The sequence below is a fragment of the Penaeus vannamei genome, chromosome 1 (assembly GCF_042767895.1).
Source record: "Penaeus vannamei isolate JL-2024 chromosome 1, ASM4276789v1, whole genome shotgun sequence".
NCBI classification, from domain to species: Eukaryota; Metazoa; Arthropoda; class Malacostraca; order Decapoda; family Penaeidae; genus Penaeus; species Penaeus vannamei.
The window spans coordinates 12405239-12415238 of NC_091549.1; the positions used below are offsets into that span (position 1 = coordinate 12405239).

The 10000-nt window shown below is 44.6% G+C and overlaps 1 protein-coding gene across 1 annotated transcript in view; it reads right to left on the bottom strand.

Annotated features, from left to right (window-relative positions):
* LOC113826238 (alpha-tocopherol transfer protein-like) overlaps nt 1-10000 on the bottom strand; it is a 34938-nt gene that overhangs the window by 11996 nt on the left and 12942 nt on the right. The gene's annotated exons all lie outside the window — the stretch shown is intronic.

Genomic DNA, 10000 nt, shown 5'->3' on the forward strand with positions numbered 1-10000 from the left:
CATGGGTTTGTTTCTTTATCTATATTGTGTTTCCATTCGGTGCTACTTTTATCAATTAGTATCGTTTTCATTTTCTTTGTTATTTTTCTTGTTACTTCTATCTATTCATCATCTATTTATTTATCTACTTCCTGCGCGGGAAAGGCGGATGGGGAGAGGGGGTTCTTTGCCGATTTTTTTTCTTATTTCACGCATGATCATTTTTTTTTAATATATCATCTCTCGGTGTCCATTCTCCCCAAATTCCCAAAGTACGGACTCATTTCAATTATAACTTTTAGCAACTTTCCCTTCAACTGTTCTGATATAAGTTGAATTTAATAGGGGGGAGGGAAATTGGATATAGATTTCCTCTTCTCGAGTCACAAAAAAAATTCTCTCAATCACTTACTTAACTTGAAATTAATCTTGCACAAATTTCCGTTTTCCTTGCAAGATGAGATAATGCCAATTATCTTTTTATATCGTCTCTTTCTTCCTTTGTGGCCAATTACAGCTGAGAAAGAGTGTGGTCGGTAAAACATCTCAGATTGCTTATATAATTGCAAATTGAGTAATAGGGGGAAATTATTTTTAAAAATCTGATATTGACAGTCTTCGTACTAATTTTGGAATTTCAATAAAATATGATTCAATCTAGTTGCATGCATTTATACATACATACATACATACATACATACACACACACACACACACACACACACACACACACACACACACACACACACACACACATATATATATATATATATATATATATATATATATATATATATATATATATATACATACATTACTACATATCAAGATATGAAGAGTTTTTATTACACATAAACAAATTTGTAAATCTATCTGGACACTACTCATTAAATTACATACACGTCTATATTCTATAACAACAACAACAACAACAACAACAATAATAACAACAACAATAATAATAATAATAACAATAATAATAATAGTAATAATTAATGCAGAAACCAGCAGGCCCACCACATAAAAGCATTGTGAAGTCTAAAAGTCATAAAGTATAAAAAGATGATGATGGTGATGTACATGAAGAGACGATAGACGTGGACGAAGAAGAAAAAGAAGAAGCAGCAGCAGAGCACGAAAAGGAAAACGTAGATATACATAAACAACAACAAAAAAGAAAAAAAAAAATCATACAACACAACACTATACAAAATATATTCCACACAGAAAATTAAAAGAAAATAAAGGTGTAAATTCCTCGCACATTAACAGGCCTCAATGGCGCTCATGACGACAATGGCTGCTCCCCTATGCATGACCATTTCACTCTCCTTGCATGTAAAAAAGTGTCCGAATGGTCGCATTCACTCCGCATGGAATGGAGGAAACCAAATTGCGGGGGACAGAATCGAACACGAGAGAGGGCGTTCGAGGAAAAATGTGACGGAACATGATAAAGAGGGGAAGAGGGAAGGAGGTAAAAGTGGCAAGGAGGGAAGAGAAGGGCAGGAGGGAAGAGAAGGGCAGGAGGGAAGAGAAGGGGAGGAGGGAAGAGAAGGGGAGGAGGGAAGAGAAGGGGAGGAGGGAAGAGAAGGGGAGGAGGAGAAAGAAGAAGGGGAGGAGGGAAGAGGAAAGGTGGAGGAGAGGAAAAGATAGAGGGAAGGGAGGAAGAGATGGAAAAGGAGGGAAGAGGTGGGAAGGAGGGAAAAGAAGAGAAGTGAAGGAGAGAAAGAGATAGATAGGGAAGTGAGGGAGAAAAGAAGAGAAGGAAAGAAGACATAATAGGGAAGAAGGGAAGAGGGAAAGAGAAGGGAAGTGGAGGGAGGGTGGGAGGAATGGAAAAGGAGGAAGGTAGCAGGGAGAGAGAGGAGAAAGGGAGAAAAAGGCAGAAAAGAAAATAAATAAAAATGGAAAGAGCAAGAGGTAAAGAGGGGATAAATAGAGAAGGGAGGAAGGGGGGAGAGGGAGGGAGGGGAGGGAGAGGAGAGGAGGAAATATAAACTCTATGTGAAGAGAGTATGGAGTGAGAGAGAGGGAGAGGGAGAGGGAGAGGGAGAGAGAGAGAGAAAGAGAGAGGGAGGGAGGGAGGGAGGGAGGGAGGGAGGGGGGGAGGGAGGGAGAGAGAGAGAGAGAGGGAGGGAGGGAGAGAGAGAGAGAGAGAAAGAGAGAGAGAAAGAGAGAGAGAGAGAGAGGGAGGGAGGGAGGGAGGGAGGGAGGGAGGGAGGAGAGGGAGGGAGGGAGAGAAGGAGGGAGAGAGAGAGAGACAGAAAGACAGAGAGAGGGAGAGAGAGAGCGATCGAGCGAGCGAGAGAAAGAGAGAGAGAGACAGAAAGGCACACAGAGAGAGACAGAAAGACAGAGAGAGAGAGAGAGAGAGAGAGAGAGAGAGAGAGAGAGAGAGAGAGGGAGGGGGAGAGAGGGAGAGAGAGAGAGGGAGAGAGAGGAAGGGAGAGAGAGAGAGAGAGAGAGAGAGAGGGAGAGAGAGAGAGAGAGAGAGAGAGAGAGAGAGAGAGAGAATGAGAGAGAGAGAGAGGGAGAGAAAGAGAGAGAGAGAGAGAGAGGGAGGGAGAGAGAGAGAGGGAGGGAGAGAGAGGAGAGAGGAGAGAGGGAGAGAGAGAGGGAGAGAGAGAGAGAGAGAGAGAGAGAGAGAGAGAGAGAGAGAGAGAGAGAGAGAGAGAGAGAGAGAGAGAGGGAGAGAGAGAGAGAGAGAGAGAGAGAGAGAGAGAGAGAGAGAGAGAGAGAGAGAGAGAGAGAGAGAGAGAGAGAGAGAGAGAGAGAGAGAGAGGGGGAGAGAGGGGGAGAGAGAGGAGAGAGGGAGAGAGAGAGGGAGAGAGAGAGAGAGAGAGAGAGGAGAGAGAGAGAGAGAGAGGGAGGAGAGAAGAGAGAGGAGAGAGAGAGAGAGAGAGAGGGAGAGAGAGAGAGGGAAGAGAGAGGAAGAGGGAGAGAGAGAGGGAGAGAGAGAGAGAGAGAGAGAGAGAGAGAGGGAGAGAGAGAGAGAGAGAGAGAGAGAGAGAGAGAGAGAGAGAGAGAGAGAGAGAGAGAGAGAGAGAGAGAGAGAGAGAGAGAGAGAGAGAGAGAGAGAGAGAGAGAGAGAGAGAGAGAGAGAGAGAGAGAGAGAGAGAGAGAGAGAGAGAGAGAGAGAGAGAGAGAGAGAGAGAGAGAGAGAGAGAGAGAGAGAGAGAGAGAGAGAGAGAGAGAGAGAGAGAGAGAGAGAGAGAGAGAGAGAGAGAGAGAGAGAGAGAGAGAGAGAGAGAGAGAGAGAGAATGATCAAACACAAAAGAAATTGAAATGCAAAGAAAGAAAAACACAGAAAGAGAGAGTGAGAGACAGAGACAACATAGTCAGAATATGAATCACCCAAGACAGCCAGTCAGTCATGCACACACACATACACAATGAAACATTCAGGGTGTACAGGTGAGTGCGTGCGTACACCTGCATGTTTTCCCGAATGCTTGTTATAAAGGGGAGAGGGAGAAGGGGAGGGGAGAGGGAGAAGGGGAGGGGAGAGGGAGAAGGGGAGGGGAGCGGGAGAAGGGGAGGGGAGAGGGAGAAGGGAGGAGGAGAGAGGGAGAAGGGGAGGGGGAGGGGGAGGAGGGAGGAAGGGGAAGGGAGGGGGACGAAGGGGAGGAGGAGAGGGAGAAGGGGAGGAGTGAGCAAAAGGGGTAAGGAGTGGGGGAGGGGAGAGTGAGGGGGAGGGAGGGGAGGGAGAGAAGGGGAGGAGGGAGGGTAGAGGAAGAGAAGTAAAAGGGGTAGGGAGGAGGGGAGAAGCAGAAGGAGAAGGGAGAAGAAGAGGGAGGAAGAGGGAGAGGTGGAGGTGAGGGGACTGGGACTAGGAGGGAGGGATCGTAGCTAAGTTCCCAACATGCAATAAAAACTCAATGAATCACCGTGGAACCAAGCGAGTACAATTCTGGAACAAAGTGCAACCACAGAACAAACTGAACACACCCTACCACACTCCCCAAGGGATTAAGAGAACGGGGGAGGCATTTGGCATTCAGAGTATGCGAAAAAAAAAGATTGCATGCGGAAGCACTAAAAGCATTCCCCTTTACATGTAAAATGAAACAAGTGCTGATCTGGTCTTAATAAACTCTCTATTGGGAGAAGGGAGAAGAGAGAGAGGGAGAGGGAGAGGGAGAGGGAGAGGGAGAGGGAGAGGGAGAGGGAGAGGGAGAGGGAGAGGGATAGGGATAGGGAGGGAGAGGGAGAGGGAGAGGGAGAGGGAGAGGGAGAGGGAGAGGGAGGAGGGAGAAGAGAGAGAGAGAGAGAGAGAGAGAGAGAGAGAGAGAGAGAGAGAGAGAGAGAGAGAGAGAGAGAGAGAGAGAGAGAGAGAGAGAGAGAGAGAGAGGTGGGGGGAGGAAAGAGAAGAGAGGAGGAGGGAGGAAGAGAGAGAGGAGAGAAATCGAAAGAGGAAGAAGAGAGAGAGAGAGAGAAGAGAGAGAGAGAGAGAGAGAGAGAGAGAGAGAGAGAAAGAAGAAAGAGAGAAGAGAGAAGAGAGAGAGAGAGAGAGAGAGAGAGAGAGAGAGAGAGAGAGAGAGAGAGAGAGAGAGAGAGAGAGAGAGAGAGAGAGAGAGAGAGAGAGAAAGAAATACCAAAGACAAAGAAGACAGAGAGCTGCAGAGAGAAAGAAGAAGTATTACACAGACAGAATGACATGTAGTACACAAAAGACACATACAGACAGACAGTGCGGAACTTGAGAAAGAAAAGGCATACACAGACAGACAGACACAGGCCTACAAACAGACACACAAACAAGCAAGAGAACGGAGAGAGAAAAGAGACACAGACACACCGAAACGATACTTCCAGACAAGGTTCTCAAAAAAAAAAGAAAAGAAAAGAAAAAAAAAAGAAGAGCGAAACACGGAATAGCCTTCGCTGTCTCGCTTCACTGATACCAACTTCTGACGTCATTTTTTTCTTTTTCTTTTTATTATTTCTTTTTAATTGAATGTTAAAACCTCTACTTTCTGAGGGTGGGAGGGGGAGGTGAAAAGGGAAGGGAGGGAGGAGAGAGAGAGAGGGGAGGATGGGAGGAGGAAGGGGATGGAAGGAGAAGCGAGGGAAGGGAGGGGAAGGAAGGGAAGGAGGGGAAGGAGGGGAGAGGAGGGGAGAGGAGGGGAGAGTAGGGGAGAGGAGAGGAGAGGAGAGGAGAGGAGAGAGAGAAATTCAAACCGGACAAAAATATCGAAGATATCAGCAGAGTCGAAGAACTTAGTATGAAAAATGATACGTAAATAAAACACGAGGAAATTTTTTTTTAACTTATTTTTTTAATTTTCCGGAATTTCCGGAGTGTATAAACACATCTGCTCGTGGCACTCTACCCCCCCTTCCTCCTTCCCCTACCCATATCTCCAATCACCTTCCCTTCCATACCCTTCTCCCCTCCCCCACCCAGTCCCCAATCTTTCGTCACACATCTCGTTCCTTCCCTTCCCCGTCCAATCCCCAACCCCTAATCACACACCCCTCCTCCACTCTCCTTCCCGCCTAATCTCCAATCCCCCTCCCTCCCCCTTTGCCTCCCCTACCCAATGGCCCCAAATGCAGCCCTCCTCCCTTACCATCCCCGCCTAGTCCCCAATCCCTACTCACACACCCCACCCCTTTATTCCCTTCCCCAACCCAATCCCCAATCCCCCTCTCTCCCCCCTTGCCCCCCCCCCCCATCAGCGTCGCCACGTGGAACACTTACACAACCCGGAGTTTCCTTCATGCATCGAGGGGCACTTATAAAATCGGGGGGGGGGGGGGGGGGTCACGTCGTGAATTAGGCAACTCGTTATAGAATACGTGTCCGCGATCACAAACATACATACACGTAACATATACATACATGCAAGTACACTCATACATGCGCATGTACATGCACGCACGCCCACACTCACACTCACACTCACACTCACACTCACACTCACAAGCACACGCACACGCACACGCATACGCACACGCACACGCACACGCACACGCACACGCACACGCACACACACACACACACACACACACACACACACACACACACAATCCATCCACATACACACATAACACCCACTCTTACATAAATTGAAAAAAACAACAGCAGTATACATTCAAATCATTTTCACCTTCAGAATAAGAGAGACAACAACAGGAACTCCCACTACCTTTAATAACGGCAGATAAAAAAGACAGAGAAAAAGGGGAAAGGGAGACTTAAACATTGTTTATTGCACAACCCCGGCGGAGTCTTGCGGGAGAGGCGGCTGGACGTGTGTTATGCAACGGCTGTCGCGAAGGGGAACGGAAGCAAAAATCCTGCGACGCTGATGAAATCTGCACGTCCTTCTCGCGTCCCCTCTCTCTCCTCGCCTCTCCGGTGGCGTTCTCCTTTCTCTTTTCTCATTATTGGTCTTTTCCTTCTTCTTCTTCTTCTTCTTCTTCTTCTTCTTCTTCTTCTTCTTCTTCTTCTTCTTCTTCTTCTTCTTCTTCTTCTTCTTCTTCTTCTGCTTCTGCTTCTGCTTCTGCTTCTGCTTCTGCTTCTGCTTCTGCTTCTGCTTCTGCTTCTGCTTCTGCTTCTGCTTCTGCTTCTGCTTCTGCTTCTGCTTCTGCTTCTGCTTCTGCTTCTGCTTCTGCTTCTGCTTCTCCTCCTCCTCCTCCTCCTCCTCCTCTCTCAGCTTTTAATCTCTGATTTTTCTTCTTTTTTTGTTCTCTCTTTTTTTCATACACTGTTTTTCTCTTTCTATTTCTATCTTTCCCACTTATATTCTCTTCCAATCTCCTTCTTTAATTATTTCTCCTTCACTCTCCACCTCTCCTTCTCTATATATCTCTCCTTCACTGTTCTTCTCTCCTTCTCTCGTTTTTTTTCACTCATTCACTCTCCCTCTCTCCTTCTCTCCTTCTTTCACTCACTCATTCACTCTCCCTCTCGCCTTCTCTCCTTCTTTCACTCTCCCTCTCTCCTTCTCTCCTTTCACTCTCCCTCTCTCCTTCTCTCCTTTCACTCTCCCTCTCTCCTTCTCTCCTTTCACTCTCCCTCTCTCCTTCTCTCCTTTCACTCTCCCTCTCTCCTTTCACTCTCCCTCTCTCCTCTTCTTTCACTCACTCATTCACTCTCCCTCTCTCCTTCTCTCCTTTCACTCTCCCTCTCTCCTTCTTTCCTTCTTTCACTCTCCCTCTCTTCTTCTCTCCTTTCACTCTCCTTCTCTCCTTCTTTCACTCACTCATTCACTCTCCCTCTCTCCTTCTCTCCTTTCACTCTCCCTCTCTCCTCTCCTTTCACTCACTCATTCACTCTCCCTCTCTCCTTCTCTCCTTTCACTCTCCCTCTCTCCTTCTCTCCTTCTTTCACTCTCCCTCTCTTCTTCTCTCCTTTCACTCTCCTTCTCTCCTTCTTTCACTAACTCATTCACTCTCCCTCTCTCCTTCTCTCCTTCTTTCACTCTCACTCTCTCCTTCTCTCCTTCTTTCACTCATTCACTCTCTCCGTCTCTCCTTCTTTCACTCACTCATTCACTCTCCCTCTCTCCTTCTCTCCTTCTCTCCTTCTTTCACTCTCCCTCTCTCCTTCTCTCCTTTCACTCATTCACTCTCTCCTCTCCTTCTTTCACTCATTCATTCACTCTCCCTCTCTCCTTCTCTCCTTCTTTCACTCACTCATTCACTCTCCCTCAATCTCCTCTCATCTTTTCACTCCATCATCTAATCCTAAAGTGGCCTGGAAACACCAACACTCCCTGAAGAGTTCCTTCCCACTCTCCCCTTCTTCCCCCATCCTTCCTTCTTCCTTCCTCCTGCCTCTCCTCTCCCACCTGCCTCTTTTCCCTCCCTCCTTCTCTCTCCTACTTTCTCTTCCTTTCCATCTTTCTTTACTCGTTTCCCCCTTTTTCGCCATTACCTTTCCTTATCCCACTGTTTATTGTCCAAAGTTGGCTATTCATCGTTCGTCTCTCTCTCTCTCTCTCTCTCTCTCTCTCTCTCTCTCTCTCTCTCTCTCTCTCTCTCTCTCTCTCTCTCTCTCTCTCTCTCTCTCTCTTTCTCTCTCTCTTTCTCTCTCTCTCTCTCTCTAACTCTAACTCCTCCTCCTTCGCTCTCTCTCACTCTCTCTCTCTCACTCTCTCTCACTCACTCACTCTCACTCTCTATCTCACTTCACTTCTTCCCTTGTTCCCTTCTCCGCTCCCTCCTTCGTTTCCCCCCTCCTCCATTCCTCCTCTCCCTTCTTTTCATGCTTTCCGCGGTCGACAAACAGAGATTAATGAGCGTTGCGAACGATTCTTCAAACGATAACGCTGTGTTTTCGTGACATGCTGTAGTTGCCTCAATTTTTTTCTCCCTCTCTTTTTTCAGGCTTTATCTTGAATATCATATGTACATTCTTTCTCTTACATATCATTTTAAACATTATATTTTCTCCATATTCTGTTTCTTACGTGTTATTCTAATATTTATATTTTCTAAATATTTTTTTCCTTAAACGCTATTCTAAGACATATTTTCTTCATGTTTTTTTCCTTAAACATTATTCTAAGATTTATATTTTCTTCATATTTTTTTCCTTAAACGTTATTCTAAGATTTATATTTTCTTCATATTTTTTTCCTTAAACGTTATTCTAAGATTTATATTTTCTTCATATTTTTTCCTTAAACGTTATTCTAAGATTTATATTTTCTTCATATTTTTTCCTTAAACCTTATTCAAAGATTTATATTTTCTTCATATTCTGTTCCTTAAACGTTATTCTAAGATTTATGTTTTCTTCATATTTTTTTCCTTAAACGTTATTCTAAGATTTATATTTTCTTCATATTTTTTTCCTTAAACGTTATTCTAAGATTTGTATTTTCATCATATTTTTTCCCTTAAACGTTATTCTCAGATTTATATTTCCTTCATATTCTGTTCCTTAAACGTTATTTTAAGATTTATATTTTCTTCATATTTTTTTCCTTAAACGTTATTCTCAGATTTATATTTCCTTCATATTCTGTTCCTTAAACGTTATTTTAAGATTTATATTTTCTTCATATTTTTTCCTTAAACGTCATTCTAAACTTTATATATTTTATCTTTTTTTCCAGGCTTTATCTTCGACATATATATTTTTTTATTTCTTAGCCATTAGTCATTATTCTAGTTTTATATTTTCCTTTTTCTATGCCTTATCATGAATATCAAAAATTATTATTATTTCTCACTTTACATTCTTATTTATGCAACCTTTATTCTTAACATTACATAATCTTTTCTCGAACATTTCTTAAAACTATATTCTTAACATTACACATTCTTTTAACAATATTTCTTTATCATATACTTTCTTTATTAAGCATTATTTGCAACTTTACATATTCTTTCTCTCTAGGCATTAAATGCACGGGTATTTTTTCTCCATTTACCTTACAAAAAGACCGGATGTGGTAATCTGGATGATAAGCGTTAATGTATCATCAACCACAATATCTGAAGATCACGTTACGTCAACATTCTCGTCGGGGGGGGGGGGAGAGGGAGAGAGAGAGAGGGAGAGAGAGAGAGAGAGAGAGAGAGAGAGAGAGAGAGAGAGAGAGAGAGAGAGAGAGAGAGAGAGAGAGAGAGAGAGAGAGAGAGAGAGAGAGAGAGAGAGAGAGAGAGTGAGAGAGAGAGAGAGAGAGAGAGAGAGAGAGAGAGAGAGAGAGAGAGAGAGAGAGAGAGAGAGAGAGAGAGAGAGAGAGAGAGAGAGAGAGTGAGAGAGAGAGCAGAGAGAGAGAGAGAGAGAGAGAGAGAGAGAGAGAGAGAGAGAGAGAGAGAGAGAGAGAGAGAGAGAGAGAGAGAGAGAGAGTAGAGAGAGAGAGAGAGAGAGCGAAGCGATGGCTTTTGAGAGTGAGAGAGTGAGCGGAGTGGAAAGTGGGAGAGAGTGAGAGAGTGAGCGAGTGAGAGAGTGAGAGAGTGAAAGTGAGAGTGAGAGTGTGAGTGAGTGAGTGAGTGAGTGTGCGTGTGTTTGTTTGTTTGTTTCTGTGTTTGTGCATGAGCGTGCGTGCGTGCATG